The 23,054-nt window shown below is 45.0% G+C and overlaps 1 pseudogene; it reads left to right on the top strand.

The window, feature by feature from the left end:
• The first annotated feature begins 4,855 nt into the window (after positions 1-4,855).
• Positions 4,856-5,729, top strand: LOC138998846 (large ribosomal subunit protein uL10 pseudogene; annotated as a pseudogene).
• Positions 5,730-23,054: the final 17,325 nt, after the last annotated feature.

Raw genomic sequence — 23,054 nt, 5'->3', positions numbered from 1 at the left:
CAGGGGTACAATTCCATAACACATCATCTGTATATTGTATTGTGTGTTCACCACCCCAAGTCAAGGCAAGTTTCCTCCCACCACTATTTATCCCCCCTTACTCTCTCCTGCCTCCCCCACTCCCCTTTCCTCTGGCAGTCACCATACTGTTGTCTGTCTATGAGGGGTTTTTTCTTAATCCCTTCCCCTTTTTCACCCAGCCCCCTCCCTTCTCCCCTCTGACCATTGTCAGCCTGTTCTTGTGTCTAATGAACAAAATAAACTAGCAAGCAAAGTAGAAACGGACTCATAGGTCGTCCTGCCTTTCTTCTATTCCTGAACAGCCAGTCAGTCACCCAGGTGCAGACTGCGTGCTGGTAGAAGTTTACCACTGACAAGGGTTTTCTGTTAATTCTGGCAGTTGGTCCTTTCCCTTCCCACAGCCATCTCTAGGTGGTTCTCAGGCCGCAGCGTCACCAGCATAATCGGAGGCCTGAGAAAACACAGATTGCTGGGCCCACCCAGAGTTTCTGGGATGCACCTGAGGACCTGACTTCTGAACCCTTCCCTGGCCCTGTATTCCCGGCTCCGGTCCATCCTGCACACCACTGTGCTACTGCTTGGAGATCTAGACTTTCTCCCCAACTGGACTATTAGTCTGAGGACCGAGGCTCACTCCTCCTTGCATTCTTTCTGCCTCACCCATTACCACACACAGGTCTAGCAGGTAAGGCTCCTCACAGTCTGATCTGAACCTTGGTCCTGAGTGCAAATCCCTGCCAGCCAGTAACTAACACTTTGACTTTGGACAAGTCGTTCACTTTCCAAGGTCAGTTGTACCTCTGAAAATGAGATGATAAGAATGCCTACTTTGTGGGGCTACTAGAGGACTAAATGAGAATAACTTTGAAGGGCTTAGCACAGCCACATGGACAGTAAGTGCTCAGTAACCACTTTCTGTGATTATTTCGCACTCTGCTCCTTGACTGTGGCATGCACTTTCCCCTCTAGACCTATACGCATGGCTTTCCCTGGGCCTAGACTGCCTGTTTGCTTTAACCCCTTCTCTCAGCCAAGCTCTTTCCATCCTCTCACAGTTTGCCTCAAGTCTACATCTCCACGGGTTTGTCCAATTCTTAGCTATCTTTATCACTCATTTTTCCAGAATCTTATACAGCCGTAGAACATCATTTTCACTATTATCTTAGTTAATTCACATGTTTTCAACCAAATTGGAAGGTCCTCGTTATAGGAAGTTCATGCAATGCTTTCATATTAATGTTCATAGTCCCAGCCCAAATCTCAAGATGTATTTTCTGACTGAAAAATTGTGTCCTTAAGGGACTCAGCAGAGAATTAAGGTATTTGGTTGTGCGCCCTGTAAAGAAGTAACAAGTAACATGAGAACAACCACTTTTACATGTCTTAGCTTCAGGGTTTAATTTGGCTGCATTAACACCGGCTCTGTTTCCAGCAGGGCTGGAGATGTTTTTTTCTTGAGCATGAGGTTCTTGGCTGAAATGCGGTGGGGTTGCCACTCCGTAGTGAAACCTGTAACTGTGCCACTCACACGTGGTGGAAAGTCGAGAGCCAAGTCTTAGAACTTTGACTTTCTTACCTCCCAGATTTAAAGGAGTAACTCTGCCCCAGTGAGACAACAGATGGAGATGTAAACTTAATTTACAAAAAAAATTAAAAGAGAAAGAAAGAAAGAAAGAAAGAAAGAAAGAAAGAAAGAAAGAAAGAAAAAGAAAGAAAGAAAGAAAGAAAAGGCAGAAACAAGGTGGAATAAATGAATTCCAGCACTTTCTGAATTCCTGGAACAATATTGAAATAGACCTTTTCCTGAGGGAGCCATTATAAGCTATTGTGTTTGGCCATTAGTCTTTTTCATCTCAAGTCGTTTAATTTTTGCTTGTTCCTGCAGAAACATTTTTGGATTCCATTCTTTCCCTCCACTCTCATGCATATGGTCAGACTAGCTGCCATCACTGTGGGACCAGGTTCTAAGTCTGTCACCACACCCAGAGGTCTCCGCTGTCCCTTTGTGCTTGCTGATCACAAGTTCTTGTCATTTCGTAGATGAATGGGAACTCTCTGCTCAAAAGCTGAGCATTTCGGAGTTTCCAGGATCTTCCCCTTTAGCAATCCTTTATGTGAGTACATGCTGCGGCTAAGGTTAAATTTATTATCAGATTTGATCTTCAGGGCACTTCACAAAGGAGGTCTTATATTATCTTCATTTGATAGAGGACGGAAAGGAACCTAAGAAGCCGCAAGGGGTAAGATGGCACAACCCAGTAGTGTGGGGGGTCCGGCCGTCGGGGGTACGCACTGACCCCTGGGATACAGAAGACAGGATAAGTTGGGCAGATAAATCCCGCCTCTCCCATGCAGTGGTAACAGCCCACTGTTTCTCTTCCTGGCTCATGGCGATGCCACGGCCAGTGTGGTAATGTGTTACGCCACATGGATTCACATCTTTTCTTGCCCCTGAACCCCTTTCCCTCACCTTCGCTGCCCTAGGCTTGCTCCTCCCAAATGAAATATCAAAACTTTAATCCTTGCCTCAGGCTCTGCTTTTCTTGTGGACCTGGGTTAAGACAGTTATGCTATACTCCCAACTTAGAACACTGGATTACCATTTAAATTTAATTCACTGAGGCCAGAAGAAAGTAATGAGCAAAATAACATAACCTGCAATTCAGAAAAGCACCCCATATTGAAGCAGTGGGTAGGAGTCTCTTGGGAAGATGGAATATGAGTCTGTGTGAATCAAATGATTATTTCACCTAAGAAACAGAAAAGTCCTCTAAGAAACTTTGTCAAACTTCTGCGATATTTCCATACAAAACACTCTGAGCTCTCTAGTTGCACAACTGAGTTTTTCTAGGACAAGTACAAGATAATGCTTTGCAGTATGCAATGTTGTTGCTAAGGACAAAGAAGAAACCATAGAGATGTCATTCAGACTCCCACTCCTTTCAGGAAAAACAAGTAGATTGCTTTGCTGCCAAGAGTCTGATCAAAGCAGTCCCAAATTTACTACTGTTATGCCAGGAGAAAAATTTATTCACAAAGTTCCTGTATAAAACATCTCTGTGGACATCACATAAAATCCAGTGGCAGCAAATGTGGAAAGGCCAACACTATCATGTGTGTATGAGCAGTTACTCTATAGCTGGGTTAAAATGCCATGTCCATAGGACAAATCGACTTTCGGCCTATTTACAAATCAAGTTAGGCTGGACTATGTGGAACAACAGCTGAACCCTGAAACCAGGCCTTCATTAAGTCTGAGGCAGCCGGGTGCCCCCTTCCGTGTTGTAGCTGAGCCGTGTAGAACAGGGTCTTCCAAGCACATTGCTGCATGAAAAGAGATGGAGAAGGCACATCAGCTCTTAAATACCTTGGCCTGGACATGACACTTTGGGAAATGCCAGGAGGACACCACACGGTTGTCCCTGCTTAGTACTTGTTTGTATGAGGAAGAAGAATCAATGACTTTGTCGCTGCTGGTCACCAACGAGAACCCATGCTACGGGAAGCTGACACATGTGTGTTTGATGAAAGAACCTGGAAGATGTAATGTGACCTAAACAGGCTGTCATGAATCATTGCTGACAGGGGGTGAGCTCTGTGCCCACAAGTGGGGGTGTCACCAGGTAAAGAAAAAAGGCTGCATCTGAATGTCAAACCACACCAGGGCTCTCCCCAGAAGGGAGCCAATGGCCGATGACATTCTCCTGAGATCCTGAGTCAGTATTTAGAAAATGGAGAAGTTGCAGTTTTTGTTGTGGCAAGAATGGAGTAGCAAACATGAGACATTGCTTTCCCCCAAATAAACTGCGATGGCCATCAAAGTAAGGAGTGCTCACCCGAGGTTTTGATGTGAAGAATGGTGATTGTACTAAAGACCATTTCTGTGATTTCGGAATGTCTGTTCAAGTGACATCTGGCAGCACATTTTTAGTATCTTGAAAGACCCAAATCAATCACTTCCTGCCCAAACTATAAAAATTCTTAGCATCGAGAATAGGCTGTCAAACTTCATAAGACAGTCAGGCTGTATTGCTAACGGCTCAGGCCCCGAGAGCTGGACTTTTCCCAACTCCTTCACTCATTGGTGAAATCAGTCAATGGCATATTGTCGATTATGTAAAACTCATGTCCAAATGTTGCAACAGAACATGAAGAAATCACTTCCAGGGCTATCTGCAACCTCAGAATGGATTAGGCACCCACCCACTCACCACGATCTCCCAAACTGAAACATTCCAACTCAGCTTTTGAGCAGGACAAGTGGGTCAACCTCACAGCTGCAGGGTGCTAAGAGGCAGCCTAGGGGGGAAGCTCCGCATTGCTTCTGAAGGTATTTGATAAGTTCATCAAACACTTGCCTTTTGCAATGACCTGTGCGTTTGAGTCAGGATGCTCTAAGGCAGCGGTTCTCAACCTGTGGGTCGCGACCCCTTTGGCGATCGAACGACCCTTTCACAGGGGTCGCCTAAGACTATCCTGCATATCAGATATTTACATTATGATTCATAACAGTAGCAACATTACAGTTATGAAGTAGCAACGAAAATAATTTTATGGTTGGGTCACAACATGAGGAACTGTATTTAAAGGGCCAGAAGGTTGAGAACCACTGCTCTAAGGCATTAGAAAAATGAATAAGAAAAACCTCAATGGGAATCTCATCTATGCATCCATCCATTTATTTTCTAGCCAGATATATTTTTTATAAAATATTTCCCCTGTTATTAATATGAAATATATTATTTAGAATGTTAATGCCTCCTTTTATCAGGAGTCTTTGTGAAAGTGACATTGTTTTTAAACCTTGCGTGACAATCCCAAATGCACAGCCATGATGCCTAGGGAAGACAGGGCTACCTGGGAGCCCTATTTCTTCTTTAAGATCATCTGATTTGGGGATGATTATACAAAACACTCATTGTGGGAGCAGACAATGGGGGTTCCAAGCAAATAGATGCAGCAGATCTGCACGTCTCTGAGATGGAAGGCTGTAGTGTTGATGGGCAAGACTGTGATGTGCAAGGCCATGCAAGCACATCTGGAAAACACCGCAGCTCCGGAGGAACTGGTGCCTCAGATCCAGGGGAATGTGGGATTTCTGCACGGCAGGGAGAACCTCACAGAGATCAGGGGCATGCTGCTGCCAAAAAGGTGCCAGCTACCGCCCATGCTGGTGCCACTGCCGCGTGTGAAGTACTGATCTGAGGCCCGAGAAGACCTTCTTCCAGGCTTCAGCCGTCATCACAGTCTCCGGGGGCACCACTGAAATCCTGAGAGACATGCAGCTGGCTAAGCCTGGAGACATAGTGGGAGCCAATGAGACCACCTCCCCCTTCTCCCTTGAGCGGATCACCCAGCAGGTGTTGCCAGTGGTGGCGTCTACAACCTGAAGTGCTCGAGAGCCCAGAGCACGCTGCATTCTCGCTTCCTGCAGGGTGTCTGCAGCCTGCTTACCCAGCTGTTGCCTCCGTGCCCCATTCTATCATCAGTGGACACAGTGGGTCCTGGTTTTGTCTGTGGAGACTGATTACCTCCCCACTTCTGAAAAGGTCAAGGCCTTCCTGGCTGATCCACCTGCATTCGTGGCTGCTGCCCCCGTGGCTGCTGCTGACACCTCCGTTGCCCCTGCTGCTCCCGCAGCCCCAGCCAAGGTGGAAGCCAAGGAAGAGTGAGGGGAGTCGGACAAGGACATGGGATTTGGTCTCTAATCACCAAAAACAGCTACTCAGCCATCTTCATTTGTGAAACAAGGAACAAAAGGCTTACGTCTCTTAAAGTGAATAAGAATGCTAACAAATATTTTTATTTAAAATTGTGATCAATCCTTCAGGATTTTCTGAGATTGCATGAGTGTGCACAGCACACCATTAAATGGTTCATGGCTGAAAAAAAAATGTTCCGGGAACATCATCATCTGCCCCTTTGGGGAGTCAGAGCTGAGGGCCTTGTCACTTGGCTTCGGTGAGCTGTTAAGCCCCAGGGAGGCTGCGCCCGGGGAAGCCAGAACTCGGACAGCCCTTGAGCCCCTTTATCTCTTCTGTTCCCTTTGTCCCCAGCTGCAGGTCTAAGTGGGAATATCCAAACACTGAGGGTTCACATGGTGAATTTCCATCCAAATGTGAAGCAGATAGTCATTAACTAAAGGCCTGCAGGACAGTAGCAGCTCTCAGAGGAGGAAAAAGGCTTCTATGCCACCCACAATTGTGAGCCTGGGGAGGCAGGGAGGTTTTGCTGAGGCTGGAGGCTGTCTTGTTATCAGTGCATTTCTCAATTTTATTTTATTTTCTACTTGCAACTCTCCATAAAAAATATAATTTCTTTTTGTTAATCCTCACCCAAGGATGCTTTTCCATTGACTTTTGGAGAGAATGGAAGGGGGAGGGGGGAGAGACACAGAGAGAGAGAGAAACATTGATGTGATAGAGACACATTGATTGGTTGCTTCCTGCTCGCTCCCCCACCAGGGCCAGGGATAGAGCCTGCAACCAAGGTACATGCCCTTGACCGGAATTGAACCCGGGACCCTTCAGTCTTCAGGCTGATGCTCTTTATCCACTGAGCCATACTGGCTAGGGCAAAAATATATTTCCTAACACAACACAGTACCTATACCCTGACCTATACCTATATACATACACATACACATGCATATATAACAGAACAAAAGTTTCCCAAATCAATGCTCCCTCCTCTCCTTTGAATTGCACTGATATTTTCTCTTCTCTTATTTTCCATTCGCTCTGTTCTATTTCATTTTTTAAAATGTTGCTCAAATGAAGAACAGATCAGTGGTTTCCAGGGGCCTGGGTGGGATAGGTGGGGGAAGAGAGGGTGACTATAAAGGGGTAACATCGACTTTTGTGGTGAGGGAGAGCTCTGTAGCCTGATGGTGACTGCAATTACACAAATCTACACACGTGACAGAATTACACGCGTGCACATCAAGGTGTGCATGTGGGCGCTGGTGAAATCTGAGCAAGGCCGCTCCTCTGTAGTAGTTAATGCCTCATGCCAATGGCAATTTTCTGGTTGTAATAAGGTGCTATGGTCGTGAAAGAGGCTGCGCTGGGCAGAAGCTGCGCGATGGCGACATGGGACCATTGAGGTCTATTGCACCAGGGGTGGGCGCTGCTCAGCAAGGGCGGGGTCCACAGCGGGTTTGTTTGAAGAGGGGCACCAACGCGCACACCTCTATTCGCATCTCTATTCCCACTGGCTGGGGCTCTGTGACTTCAAATCCATGAGCTACCAATGCAGCAGGATTTCCAAGGGTGCATTGAGCCACCCCCCCTCCCCCCATTTTTTAAAAAAGACAACTAACTGCTCTTCATTCCACCTCGAGGACATGAGGGCAGTGTTCCTGCCCGTCTCCCTCGGGGCACATGCTAAGAGTGCAGGTCCCTGGTACTTCATTAGACTTTTTGATGGTGGGGTTCAGAAATACGCATGTTGAACATCTGAGGCTCCCCAGAGATTTTTATGCTCACCAAGTCGTGGGGGCCCGGGGAAGTGTGCTAAGATGAATACACGAGTAGGTGGGATGTCCATTCTCAGGAGCGCTGGCGTGAACTGTGAGTTTAAAGCTCCTCTGTGGTGAACACAGGATTTCTGAGGGTGACTTTCTTTCTAGCTCATGTGCTTCTTACTAGAAACAAGAAGGAGCCTTTTATGAAAAAAACGTTAGTGACTCAGTTTCTCCAAGTGTGAGGACAAAAATCCCAGCAATCTCCCAAGTTCGTAGCACTTCTGTAGATAATGGCCGTTTGTTCTCAGACGGGAGTGATTTCATTAGCATAAGTGGATGCATGTCTTGTAAACACAGGCGCATGTGTTTCATATTCTACCCGTATTTATTTGCACGTTCTGTAAACACATGTATACACAGAGCCACATGGACATTTTCAGGGGAGCGCATGGAACATTTTGCTCATGTAAATACCACAGTTGACGGCTTGGGGGCTTTTCTCTCAGCTGCCAAATGGTTACCGCTCAGAGGCTCTTAGGTAACTCAATTTTCACTACCTTCCTTGCGGTAAAAATGGACCCCACAGTGCCAGCCTCTGGAATTTTCTCAACCTCCTTCCTCCCATGGGAAAGTCCTGGCCTCTTGAGCTTCTAATGTATTGGAAAAGGAATACATCTTACATGTTGGTGATTTCTAATAAGCCGATACCATGGCCTTCTCAGATAACATCTCTGTATCCTCCATACCCAACCTTCATGAAGAGAGCACGCAGATTGAGGAGGGGCTACTTTCTGCCCAGGAGATCTCACAGCTCCCTTCTAACACCAAGGTCTTGGTGTCAAGGAGTCAGGTTAAAAGGAATCGCGTCCCAGAAAGTCAGGCTTGCACAGTGCTGGGGTGGGGGTGGGGCAGGCTGGGGAAGGTACTACAGGCACTCTTAGATTTTATAATAATGCCTCTCTCACAAGGCTCCCACACGAGACTGAAATAGACCCAATTGTTATCGCTTGCATGAGAAACAGTCAGTTCACGGCGAGCTAATGTCTGCTGGGCCAAATCTGAATGTCTTACGAGGATCAATGTAATGCAGAGAGAAAAGAATGTTAGGTAGAATAGTGCTCCCAAAGTTCTCTTGATAGAAATGACATGTTTTGGTCCAGAGAGTGTGTGACCCTTTTTTCTCCTCTCTTTAAATTGGTTAAGCATTCTTTTTTTTTTTCTGACAGTGAAAGCGAAAATGATAGCTGTCTCCTGCTTGGAACTTACCCTGCACCAGGCACAGGCTGAGCCCTTTACTTTCATCCTGACAGAGGGCCCGTGGGTTGGTACTCGAGTCCTCACCTTATAGAGGAGAAAACAAATGCTCAGAAAGAGCCAACAGTTTGCTCGAGGTTAAACCGCTAATCAGTAGCCGAGCCAAGAGCTGAACCCAATGCCCGCGTGCTTCCCAGAACCTCAGAATGGGACCTTATTTGGAAATACGGCCATTGCAAGTGACATTAGCTAACACGAGGTCATGGCGGAGTAGGGTGGGCCCCTGCTCCACCATGACCGGCGTCCTTCTAGGAGGAGAGGAGTCCCAGGAGCACGGAGAATGCCACGTGATGTGGAAGAGGCAGAGACTGGGATGCTGAGGTCTGCCGGTGGCACCAGATGCTGAAAGACACCGAGCAGATGGGAGCCTCCAGCGAGAACGCTGCCCTATTGCCAACTTGCTTTTGGACTTCTGGCCTCCAGACTGTGGGACAATACGTGCCTGTGGTTTTACAAAGTACCCCTGACCCAGAGCCAATCGCTGTGGACTGTGTCCTTTTAGTCTTCTTTGCTTCCTCCCCATGCCCATTCCACCACTCCTACCTTTCCAAAATAATGACACCTCTCTTACGTATTTTCTCTTTTCCTGTTTCGTCAGCTGCACTCTTCATGGGAGGTGCTTTTAAAACAGCGAGGACAGCTGTAAGCCTCAGCATTGTCCACATTTTATCATCGACATGATCATTTCAGCTCTTGGAATAGGTCCAGTGAGGTAAGTAGAGCTCGCTTTGATTTGGAGCATCGGCACGAACACTTGAACAGCTGGCTATGAGTGCGATTCCCCAGAAGATGGCAGTGTGGCTCATAAAAACCACACCATCCTCATGGCTATTAAACCACCAGCTTCGAATCCTGCGGGTACAAGGCAGGCACTGGGCTCCCCGCCATTGCGAAGGATCCAGGAAACAGGAGGCAGACCACTAAATAGCCGAGAGGCCACTGGAGGACAGATTTTCCAACTTTGCAAGGTCATTTCTCTTGCTAAAGAGAGAAACATTGAACTGCAACTCTGCGCCCTCCACTTAAAGAAACTTACAGGTTAGACGCTGGAGATTTTTGTTACCAATATCGACATATCAATTGTAATCTCTATATTCCGTCCCCTACTGATCCAAGGGTTGAAGGCAGGCATCTCAGTTCCAGCATATAGATGCTGGCTACTCTCACCAGTTTGACATTCTGTTTTTCTGACCCCATAACTTGTGATTTTGGTTTCAGAGTGAAAGGGATCATAGGTTTAGAAAAAATGGCTTAAGATGATGATTGCAGTTCCGCTTTGAGGCCTTACTAGAGTAGGAAGATGTCAAAGTAAAGCTCAGAGGAGCCAGAAGCTCAGAGATGCTATCACCTGAAGAAAACAGATGCAAACACCCCAGTAAGTGCTCCGAAGTCCGGCCAGGTGAGAGGCAGCACCCGCAGGTGAACATCCACTGAGCACTGACTGTGTTGCAGGTGCGCAGCCGAGGGCTCCATCTTCTATAGCGTTTCATCCCCTGCCGATCCCCTGCTGATACACTAGGTCAGCGGTTCTCAACATGTGGGTCTCGACCCCTTTGGGGGTCAAATGACCCTTTCACAGGGGTCGCCTAAGACCATCGGAAAACACATATTAAATATATAATTACATATTGTTTTTGTGATTAGTCACTATGCTTTAATTATGTTCAATTTGTAACAATGAAACTACATCCTGCATATCAGATATTTACATTACGATTCATAAGAGTAGCAAAATTACAGTTATGAAGTAGCAACAAAAATAGTTTTATGGTTGGGGGTCATCACAACATGAGGAACTGTATTAAAGGGTCGTGGCATTAGGAAGGTTGAGAACCACTGCACTAGGCCCTTTCATCCTCTGCTGATACACTAGGCCAAACCACATACAACGGTCACTTTTCTAAGTCAAAAATGATTGAGTAGCGGCAATAGCATTTGGCTCAAACTAAAAATAATCATTCCCACTTTATAGATAAGGGTTCTGAGCCTTGGAGTGAATACGTAACCTGCCATCAGATTTTGGGCTAGAAAGTGATGGAGAAGAGTTTGAACCCAAATCTGGTGACTCCAAAGCCCACTCTCTTTCCATGATATTGTGGGGCCAGAAAGAAGGTGAACTTAGCAAAATCCATAAGCTACCACACTGCTCATATTGCACCAGCCAACATTTCTTTTAATAACGCAGAGTGCTTTACTCTTCCTTTATGGTCATAAATAATGCACTGTAGGAGAACTGCAAGTACTATCTTGAAGGAGCCCTAAGTACTGAAAGAACCACAAATGGCTGTTTTCAGGTTATGAAATTTTAATAACATATTTTCTTGAATATGGCATCTATCCTTTTAAAGAGAATGCTCCAAGAACTCATTATGTGATTATAAAATAATAAGACTCTTTTCAGAGTGATGAGCAAAAGCTAGTCCCTCTTTATGGCAACACTTAGAATCCCTAAAATTTTAAAAAATTCTAAGCAAATAACAACGCCCTCTCAAGCAAGAGTAGACAAAGCACAAAGTAAGTATAAGTGAGGAACTAAACAAAACATGATCAAAATTAATCTGGTATATACTAATGACATTCCTAATTATATTATAGAGAGATGATAGTCTTGGTGATTTCTAAAGTGACTGTCATGGGAATGATTTTTACATACAATCAAGCTGAATCCTTGGGGTTTTCTCTTATTTTGTGTTCTGGTATCATTATTGAAAATTTTCCCACAGTCTGGGTTGTTTAATCCCAAATGCACACACTTGTGTGGCACCTAGTAGAAGCTTAATAAAGATGAAACAAATGAGCGATACTGAAAGACCAACCTTTTTGGTGTTATTTTATCAGACACCCCAAGAAGTGCTCCTTATGGGTAATCACTGTGCTAAACACTGGGATGAAAATAAAGCAATAGTTAGACATTTCTTCTGGCTGCTCTCCTTGTGTATCTTACAATGAAATTCCCGTGATCTGACACTGATGGGTAGCTGATGTATGAACAGAATCAAATCAGCTCTGGAGTTAATGAGATTTTGTCTCTACAACATGAAGAGTGGTAGAAACGTGAGTATGTCAGTGTAGATTTTCCTCAGCTACATACAATGAGTAGAAAACACTGCTATTTCCATAGTGCACACAGCCATTGTCCAATAACAGGCTCTTTCCAACTGGGACAAGCTGTGACAAGACAAAATGTATGCATATGGCAGGCTGTGCCAGAGGTTTAGATTGATAAAGAAAGGGGCAAACTGGTTATGTATAGACTTCCATATGCCCAATTTAATTTAAAGCTCTTGATCAGAACAGAATACACATGATGCGTCATGGTACCTGTGGCATCCTCTGTCAACTTTGTTAAGATGGGAGCGTGTTGCCCGCATCTCCTCCCTGCGTGGGTCCCGGTTAGATTTATCCAAAAGAGGAATTTGAACGAGGAAGTGAAGGAACAGCCATAACTTTGGAGGGTCATTGGTTAGATAGACACAGGGACAGACCTTCCCGGGGTGCTGGAGGGCTGCGCGCTGCTCTGTGTCTCCTGCGCTCCGTCTTTCTTTCTTCCTCCTGACTTCTGGTCCATCACCAGATGCCAGCTGTGGAGACGCGAAGACCCAGCTTCTCCATCAGCTGCTCCTTGGCGGTCTCCCCTGGGGGGACTGGATGTGTGTGGTCTGACTGGACGCTGACTCCTCGATCCCCCACCCTCCCTTCAAGCCTCTGCTTCCCAGGCATCTCCCACCTTTGTGGAAGGTCTACTTCCTGCAACAGATCCACATCTCATACCTCCCCTGGCTCTGCCTTCCTCATCGCACCCCGATGGAAGCGGTAACAATTTAATTCGTAATAGCTTTGTTGTTTTGAAATTTAATACAGACTCATAATTTTTAAAATTGAGCCATACAGAAAAGTGCAAAGAAAAAACGCAAAGAAATCACCCTAAATCCCACGTACTCGGTCTCACTAAGGAGAACTAGATTTAGTGTTAATTTTGCACAAGCTACCTTCATGGTTCAGGGCACACTAGCCATGCACAGAAAGGAGGCGAAAACAGTTGTAACGGATCTGAGTAAATAATTAAATTTCCTCCACCCGCCACCCTGGATTTTATATTTGTGGATAATTTTTTTAGATTAAAAAAATAGGTGTGTTTATTTCTCATTCCACAAACCAATATAAGCATATATGTTAACAGAAAATTTTAAATGGCATTTCTCCCTCATTTTAGTTTGGGATCCATATAAAATATTTTTGCTTCAATTATAACCAGAACTACAAACACCTCCTCCCCTCCTCAACCCAAGGAAGCAGCGGGAAGAGTAATCTGTAGCGGGAATATCTCTGCATTTTTTTCCCAGAAGAGCAATCCCTTGAGAAAAGAGCCAGGATGCTTTGGCTAAGATGTCATAGCAACAGCTTAAACTAAAGAAAGGCCTGTGGAAATAGAACTTCCTAAGCTTTCTAAACCCAGACTCATGCTCCATTCATGCTTTAAACCACAGAGGACCCAAACATGGCATGAGAAATTGAAGTCAACCCCTAAGTTCCCCTTCTGAAATCATGTAGACAGAGAAAAATTTTAGCCCTCTGTCCTTTGTCTTAGTTAGATCCCAAGACCTTGCAACTCTGCAAACCCGCCAGCATGTAGCAGAATGAAACAGCGGAGACCAGCAGAGCTGTGCCTGCTGGACAAGCGGCCAGGCGCACTCACTGCTGGGGCGCTTCCTGCCAACCAGCCTCCCAGAACAGAGGATTCCAGGCTGTGCCCAGGCAAAAGCATCAACTTACTGCATCACTTGAACTTCTCAAATAGCTGAAAATTCAATATTAAATCTTCAAGAGCCAGGCATAATGTAGTAACGTACCTACCTGACTGTTAGTCCAAAGATCTGATTCCAACTCCAGCTCTGACACTCAGATGGTCTTGGGTAAATGACCCTGTACAGGATGCAGATTTAGAAAAACATGTCTGCGGAATGTTTTGTGAACGATGAAGTGCCATGGGGATGCAGGGTACCGTGGCAATCACAAGGCTGGTCTGATAAGTGACTGTCTACTCCAAAGAGTTTCCCCACATTTCTACAAAGTCTCGGGGCCCTGCATTCTCAGGAGTGCCCTTGCCTCCATCCTCCTGATGCCTCTGAATCCCATTTCTGTATCATCTCATGTTCCCAGCTCGCTGCCCCTGATCCCTCGTGCGTCAGCCCAGATGTGAAACTTGGGCCCTTTCCTCATTCCCCTCAAACTTCAAGTAAGGCCTGTGTCTGTAGCAGGTTTTTGAGGAGACTGAGTGGGTTTACACAGTGGAATCTCCAAATACCATCAAACTGAGCCTGAGGCTCAGCTGCTCCGCAGAAGCCTGTGGCCACTCGGCCCATTCCATCCCACCGAGACGGCCCGCTCACTGCCGTCTGAACTATTTCCTTCTCAAAACCAACAACCCACCGGAGCCCTCACTGTCCCTTGCTCTTGCTACACCCCCTGTTTAACAACAGGCTTCCCTTCGCATATTTAAAAGCGCTGCCTGCACTCTGCCCAAGCGAGGGGCCATCGCCAGAACTCTCCCTTTCTTCTTCATCCCAGTCCTTGCAGGGGAAAGGGAATGATATAGAAATTGTATTTCTCCCAGAGTAAAAATTGTGTCACCACCCCCCACCCCACCTCCTAGAAACAACAGCAGCTATAGTCCATTTGTGTTTACCAACAATTTTTTTAATTGTCCCTTCGTTCAAGAAGTGTCCATCTCCTTCTCTGTGCCAGGTGTTACTCTAGAAGCTGAGATGCAACCACAACAGACAAAACATGCCATTGTGAAGCTAGTATTCAGGGCCGGGGGCCGGGGGGGGGGGGGGGGATGAGGTGGGGGTGGACAATAAACAAATGCACAATTACAATGAATGTGTGTCAGGATGTGGCAAGTAGACAAAGATCAAGCAGCAGAGGGAGTGACGAGGGAGCTCACTTGCAATTTTTAGTGAAGTAGTCAGGGAAGGCCTCTGATCGTCACCCAAGGACATGTTTATTGATTTAGAGAGAGAGGAAGGGTGGGAGAAAGAGAGAGGGAAACATCGATGTGAGAGAGAAACATCGACCATTTGCCTCTTGTATGCACCCCAATCATTGGAGATGGAACCCACAACCTAGGCATGTGCCCTGACCAGGAATCGAACCCACGACCTTTCGGTTTATGGGATAATGCTCCAACCAACTAAGCCACACCTGCCAGGGCAGGGAAGGTGTCTTTGAGAAGAAGACGTTTTAGCAAAGAGCTGCAACATGCTTGGGAGTGGGTCTAGACGATGGGGAGATGTTGCAGGCAGAGGGGACAGCTGGTGCAAGGGCCTTGAGGCGGTTGCTATCACATCTGTATTCTATCTGCATGAAAGATAAGCTTTCACCTTTAGCTTAGCTCGGTGTTTATAGCTCCTTTAGAAGCTCCTCAAATGTATCCTTACCTGCCTTTTGTATGACCTGTTGATTATATCTCCTAAATACATCTTGGGTCTATCCCTTCCCCTCCATCTGACCTCCCATCGCACTTATTTGTGCGTTCACGAGTTCTCCCCGGATTACAGACACGGCTTCCTAACTGGAGTGCCCTCTTCAGTTCCCATCAGAGTTAATTTATAATTCAAATCTGAGCACATCGCTCTGGTGCATTAAATCACTCAACTCCCCACTCCCTCCAGCCCCCATAACCTCAGAATCAAATTCAGTCTTGTTAGCCCAGCACTCGCTGTTCCAGAACATGCCCCCAGCATCCCATCTCAAGCACCTGCTACTCTTCACTTGAGGGATTTCTCTTAGTTGTGGGCAATGGGCCATAAGTGCCAGGAATTAATGCTCCTAGGGAGCAGCCCTCAGCCAATGATGGATGGGAATCCAAGGATAAATTCTCCATCTCCCTGGTCCCTGAGCGGGAAACAGGGAGAGGATGACTGTGAGGTGTTTTGCAGACTATCTCCCAGATTCCTGGTGGGTTGACTCCAAGTGCCCACAGTCGTCACCTGCTCCGCAATGAACATGATTTTGGACTCCTTCTTTTTTCTGTCTAACGTCTCCACTCCTTCACCAATGCTCCCTAGAGTCATTATCCAAATAAACTCCTGGTACTCAAATCTTTGTGTTTGTGTTATTGTTGTGGGTTAAATTGTGTCTCCCCAGAAGATATGTTGAATTCCCATCCACCAGGTACCCATATATGTGACCTTGCCAGGAAAGAAGGTCTTTAGAGATGTAAGATATGGTCACACTTGGTTAGGGTGGGCCCTACTCTGATGGCTTGTTTTCTCCTGAGAAGAGGAGAGGCACACCAGGACACTGCCATGTGATGACAGAGGCAGAGATTGGAATGAGATGCCTTACAAGCAAAGGAGTCCCAAGGATTGCCAGCAACACCACAAGCTAAGAGAACAGCGAGGACAGGTTCTCCCGACAGGCCTTTAGGAAGAGCATGGCCCTGCCAACACCTTGGTCTCTGCCTTCTGGGCTCTACAGCTGTGAGACAATAAATGCAAGTTGTTTAAGCCACCAGTTTGTGGTGCTTTGTCACAGCAGCCCGGGGAACGGATGCAGCAATCTGTTGCCGTACATCACCGCCTCAAGACTGAGTGACAAAGACAGCTTTTCTTTTGTCTCACAACTTTCTGGGTCAGGAATTTGAGCAGGGATCCTGTGGTGTTGACTAAGGTACTCATTGGTATTCAGCTGACAATTGGGCAACCCCAGAGTATCCCAGACAGTTTCGTTCTGTGTCTGGCACTTTGGCAGGGATTTCAGGGATGGCTAGAAGGCTGGACTCGGAGGGCCTACACGTGGTCTCTCTAACATCGAAGTTTGAAGGTTTTCAGAGTTCTGATGTGGTGGTTCAGAGATCCCAGACAGAAGGTGTTCCAAGACAACCAGGCACAAGCCAAAAGGCTTCTTGCAACTTTGTCTGTTCCAGAATGTCACTTCCATCACATTCTATTGGTCAAGTAGGTCACTAAGGTCAGCCTAGATTCAAGGGGTCGGGAATAAGCTTCCACCTCTCAGGGGGAGAAGCAGCAAAGAGTTGTGGCCATGCCTAATCTACCTCACCTTATCTCCAGGTCAGCTTCCTAGAGGAACCAAACTAATATAACAGCCTGAAAAGCCTACAGGGTCTGGCTCCTTAGTATTTCTAAAAGCATCTCTTGCCCTTACATTCACCTTTAGTGTCTGCTGTACCAGGTTCCTCATTGATTTTTAACACTCCATGTTTCATCTTGCTTCCATGCCTTTATTTATTTATTATATGTAAAGCAAACACACACACACACGCACACACACACACAAAGTGCTACACAATAGATATTCATGCTCTTCTCTGCCTAGAATGCCCTTCCCCTGACCTTTGCTCACCTGACAGATGAACTCATCCTTCAAGACCTAGACTAGGCCTCACGTTCTCCATTCCAGCAAGGTCACATGCTTTTCCTCTTACTCCTGTCTCCTCTGCTGGGTAAACATCTGTTTACTTATCAGTAAATTCCTCAGGAGAGGGGTGTCTTCTTTCCTCTGTGTCTATATCCTCATGTCCGTTGATGGATGAATGAATGGTCTGTGGCCCTACAAACCCTAAGGCAAAAATCGAATCGATTCAGCAGATTGCTAAAGTTTTATATCTTGAGTGATTTTTAAAAGTATTTTATTGATTTTTTACAGAGAGGAAGGGAGAGGTATAGAGAGTCAGAAACATCAATGAGAGAGAAACATCAATCAGCTGCCTCCTGCACACCCTCCACTGGTGATGTGCCCCAACCAAGGTACATGCCTTCAACCGGAATTGAACCTGGGACTCCTCATTCCGCAGGCCGACGCTCTACCCACTGAGCCAAACCGATTAGGGCTTGAGTGATTTTCTTAATGTCAACCAGGTGAGTGTAGAATTTGGTCATCAAGCTGTCATGGGGAAGAGAGACACAGGTGAGAGGAGGATCAGATACAACCATTTTATTTAAAATGATAGGACAATGTATGTGATGGATTATCTCTACACCCTCGTTTAACTCTCCTTGTTCCCTAATAGGCTTGGCTGATATCTTAATAAAGTTGATTGATTTCTTTCCTGCCCCTTGTCCAGTTCTTACTGTATAAAAGGAATCACAATTGCTGCCAGCAGGGGAGCTTTTGTCATAAGCCCTGTCAGAGTTGTACTGAATGCACACCGGATAAAGCATAATGGCAAGGCAAGGGTTGACAAAAAGTTTTCTGTAAAAGGACAGGTGGTAAATATTTTAGACTTTATGGCCAAGAGGCAAAATCAAGGATATTTTGTATAGGTGTTTATGTAACCACTTTAAATGTCACTATCAGAAGTTTAAAAAACATCCTTGAGCTGGCAGACAGGGGGCCAGATTTGGACCATGGGCCATAGTTTGCCAACACAAGTTATAGTGGATTGAGAGCAAGATCTGAGGAGACCTGGGCTCCAGCCCTTGGCCATTTATTATCATGTGACCCTCAGCAGTCTCATCTAGCGCAGAAGGCCCTGGTAGAGGTTGTACAATAATGGAAGCTCCCCTGCTCAATGGGTGGGGCAGAGTTAGGGATCCTGGCTAACTTTCTGTGTTCCAGAACCAAAGGGGGTTCCATATACTTGATCCTAGTGAAACAATAGAGGGAAGAAACATGGTTAGAGGATTGAACAGATTGTGAGCTTGAGCCCACCCCAACACCACATTTATGGATGTGCAATGCTGGGGTCATGGATAAAGTGACCTGTGAAGTGGGCCTCAAGCCAATGCAGGAACAGGGGTTCAACCGGAGGACCCAGACCAACACCTCATTCTGCATCAGTGACCAAACAAAAGTGCCCTCTCAGGGCTCCAGGTCCTCTGGGAGTTAAGAATTAACTGGCACTCAAGCTCCATTATCCAAGGACATAGTAAGCACAAGGGCTTTCAACCAAGGTCTGTAGTGTCCCCCTGGGGGCATCTGAAAATGTGCAAAGGTGTTTCTGGTCAGCCCACTGACCTTTAGGGAAGGGCATTTGCCAGGGATGGCACACATTCTGCAATGTATGGAACATACTTACAACATGGAAGTGTGTCCTGGCCAAAGGCCATCATCAGCGCCTCCATTGAGGTCATCTGGTGTTCCTGAGTTGTAGGAATGGGGAGGGAATGGACACCCTTGTAAATTTTAACTTTGATGAACATCACCTTCCTCATCTACTCAAAGATGCTTGTGAGAATCAAGAGAAAATGCATATGAAAGTCTTTTGTAGAATGGCAAGTGTTACAAATACATTAGTCATTGTTATTGTTACAGACATGTGCTCACGTGGCTCCTAAACCTTATGCTCTTTTTAAAAAACGAGTGAGATAAAACTTACATGTAGAAAAATGCACAAATCTTAAAGTATAGTCAACGACTTTTCACATATATTTGTCTACCTCTCAACCACCTAGATCAAGATAAAAGATGGTTCCATCACTCCAGAAAGTTCTCTCACATCCTTTTTCCAATCAGTATCCCACAGGCAACCACTGTTCTGGACTCTCCATAGATTAGTCTTGTCTATTCTTGAACTTCACATAAGTGGAATTATACAGTATATGCTCTTTTGTGTCTTCTTTTGAGATTTAGCCGTTTTGTTGGTCATATCAGTAGACCATCCCTTTTTATTGCTATGTCATCACGTACATCTCTTTTAGGTCAAAAGAAATTTTTAAAATCTCATATTTACTAGTATAGCAGAAGCAACAGAGACTCATTCCGTCCCTAACATGAGATCTGAGCCTGGTCTTTTCACCAGCCTGACTCCCATGCTCAGGGAATGACAAAGTCAATTAGCTTTCAGCTGCGTTGGGAATAGGACCAGACTGTCAACCCTAACAAGGACAAGGTCTCTGAGGAAAAACAGTTCCATTAGCTTAATATTTATTAACCTACTTATCTGTTCTTCAAATCAAAATCCTACTTGTTTCATATTTAACTGTGTTATTTACATAGAAATAAGAAAGACAGACTACCTCTCTCAGCTTTGGAGCATGGCACTTTAAGGCAAAAAATACACGCTCTGCAAGCAAGACACAGGAGTGGAATGGAAAACTCCACTGAGTGCTTTCCTGGCTCCTTGCCATTCTGTGAATATTTAATGATATATTTTTAAAGCCAACTGTTCTCACATTTAGGCCAAATTTTATTTTGCTAATATGGTCTTTTCTTGTCTTCAATCCAAAACAGATTTAGAATAAAAAAAGATATCATCTATGCACAGTTTTATTTTACCAATAGTCTATTCAATTTCCTCTAAGGGAAATCATTTACATATCTTTAAATATTAATATTGGTGATTAAAGAAACACAAAGCAAATGCAACGTTTAGAGCCCAAATTGAGTAAGAATTTCTGTGAAGAAGCAGGCAATTGCTTAATTGGCCAATTCATTGATCTGGTAATGCCCATTATGGAGGTGATTGCCCCACAAGGAAATGAATGAACCCAGAGGGAACAATGTCAACAATCTATGGTTTAGGTTTATGTTTAGGCAAGTGTCTAACACATGTTCTGTAACTGTCAATGATGCCATGTCAAGCTGCATCTGGACCCCCTTCAAATCTGAAAAAAAAATTTTCAGGAAGAAATGTCCTTACACTAACAAGCCCCCCCCCCCCCGCCCTCCTCCACACACACAACTTGCTTCTTGTCACTGACATAACTGCACCTTAATCAGCATCCCCAGTATCAGCCTTTGTATTTCACAGTGTTCTGTCCCAGAGCTCACCCGGGCTGGTTCTTAGATTAACCCAGAAGTTGATTAGAAAAAGCGCTGTTTCCACACTGAGGTTTAAGAGGCGAAGTGAATTCTGCAATGAATGCAGTTAGTAAGCGGAGAGGCCCTGCCTCTTTTCTTCTTCTGCCTCCAGTTTATCCAGAATGCTGCCCTAAGGAAAACACTAGAATACGCCCTTCAGCACATTCTATAAAGCTTAATTAAAAGGCAGAGCCCAACTTTAAAATAATTAAATATAAAGTCTTTTTTGGTAGAATCATAATAAATTTGTTTTATTTGTCCCAGCAAACTAACTAAAAACAACCAGGTATTGTGGCTTATTGTCTATCTTCTTTGATCCTATCCTTTCAGAATATAAGCTCAGTGAGTAAGAGGTTTTGTTTAACAGACCAATGCCTAACACATAGTAGGTAGGTTATAAATAATTGTTGAATAAATAAAGGGATGAAGGAATGAAAAAAAAGAAGGAAGAATAAGACTCAGCTAGGTGGAGTGGCTTGCCTAAGCCCCACAACCACAGTAACATGGATACTCAAGAAAGAATGATCATAAATACCACCCCTTTGTTAAATCTTTTCCATTTTTCTTCATCTCCATTGGCAGCATTCATGGTCTTTATGAGGGCAGAGGGTGAAAGAGAAGAGAAGTTGCCTTTTTTCTAGACAAATGCTTTTAGCAAGTCCCAGAGTTCCTGTGCATCTGACGTGAGGAAGAGAGCAATGCAGTTGCTTTGGGAGTGGATGCAAATGACTGGCAAGGCCCCCAAACTGGCAAGTGGTTTACAGCATATAATTCAGATCTACAGATCACAGCAGATCCGACACTAGGAGGGCTGTGACTCTTCTAACTCCACAGATATTAAAGGTCTGGGTAGTTAGTTGCCCTGAGGACTTCCTGTCTAATCTACTTTTTTAAAAAAACAGATCACTTGATTCTTGGGTATCATATGTCTATAGAAAAGGCAGAGTTGGATGCTTGATGCTCATTTTCGTCATGCTTAGAGTGCACTAGAGAAATATATCTGCTCATGAATATGCAAATAATTGATTTAAAGTTTAACTGACTTGTAAGAAAATTCCTGAATCATCTCTTTGTGCTCTAGGAATTCAATATTTCTCCAGGCAAATATCAAACTCCTACTCAGATACACCAAATGGAGACTCGGCTGCTTCTGAAGCATCTATTTACTCGGAAGACTAACACCCACATTCGGGAGAAAATGTGCCTTAGCTTAGCTGAGGTTCCAAATAGATCTTTGCCTTAAAGATTATTCCTGAGGAATGTCAATGAAGACAATGTAGATTTATGGTGAAGGGCAGACCCAACCCAGCTCAATATTACGTATTTATGTTTCACAAAATTATATGGCTCACGGCAAAGAAGAGGGGAGGACCAATACAGAGAGCAAGTGCTTATGCTTTCTGGGAAGGATAGATGCCAAGATGGTGATGCTCCCAGATAGCGTGCCTTAGTGCCTTTTTAAAAATTGATGTATGTACGTGGCTTTCTTCTTCTAGTCTGAGTTCTCAAGATGGAGAGCAAATCTATAGTTTAACAACATTTTCTGCCAGCAGAAAAATTACAGTAACCAAGTGTACCTGAAGGCTCATAATTTTCCTGGCCAGCCATCTTCAGGCTTATTCCTTTCATTACATTAGAAGTGGAGGCTAATTAAGGCAACTGTGGCGAGAGCAGGCCAAATTAGATTTTCCTTATAGCTTTCCCTTCATCTCACAGAATGATGTCATGAAATGTGCAGGCTATGAAATGCTAAAGGCCGTCTGTTTCCACTGTACTCTGGGTCATGCTGGAATGCCAGGGAAATACGCCCCAGAATGTCATAAAGCTTTAAAGAGTTCCAATAAAACCCATGCGGAGGCCAAGCGGAATATGGACCTTTACTTCTCTTTGTAAACAGCCTCCAAGCAGCCAGAGAGATCACAGGTGGGAAGAGGTGCAGGGAATGATGACGTGAGCAGCATCCCCCGTAGCGGCTCTGCAGGCGTCTGGTCTGGGGCCTCCTGGAAGGCCCGCTCAGAGGCTTTGCATAGAACTGGGAATGGGGACTGCCAGGCACACCTTCCCAGCAGGCTAGGGGCAGCTCTTGAGTGACAGGGCTATGTTATTTGGCCACTTGATACCTGCTTGTACTTGAGCAAGCTCCAGTGGGCTTTCATAACAGAGAAGTACTAGTCAAATCAGCTTACCTCATGTGTTTCCATGAGCCCTGTGATTTGAAGAGTTAAGAGTTAGGTTATAGTCCAGTTTGTATCATATAAATGTTTTTGTTTGTTTGTTTGTTTTTCAAAAAAACCCCATTACGTTCTCAAGTGAAAATTATTTAGCCAGACTCCTCTGGTTTTATTGCTTGTGTCTAGGAGTATTTGAATATTTAACTTTACTTAGACATTACCATTCATGCTGATGGTAATTTAAAAAATGACTATTTTAAACTACTCTGCACATACTCTAATACCGACTATGTGTAAGGCATAGTCCTAAGTTCTCA

This window comes from Myotis yumanensis, unplaced genomic scaffold (assembly GCF_028538775.1).
Source record: "Myotis yumanensis isolate MYYU_CA2020_CCGP unplaced genomic scaffold, mMyoYum1.0.hap1 SCAF_21, whole genome shotgun sequence".
Classification (NCBI taxonomy): domain Eukaryota; kingdom Metazoa; phylum Chordata; class Mammalia; order Chiroptera; family Vespertilionidae; genus Myotis; species Myotis yumanensis.
Note: the sequence above shows the minus strand (reverse complement) of the source record. Positions and strands in the feature narration are given on the sequence as shown.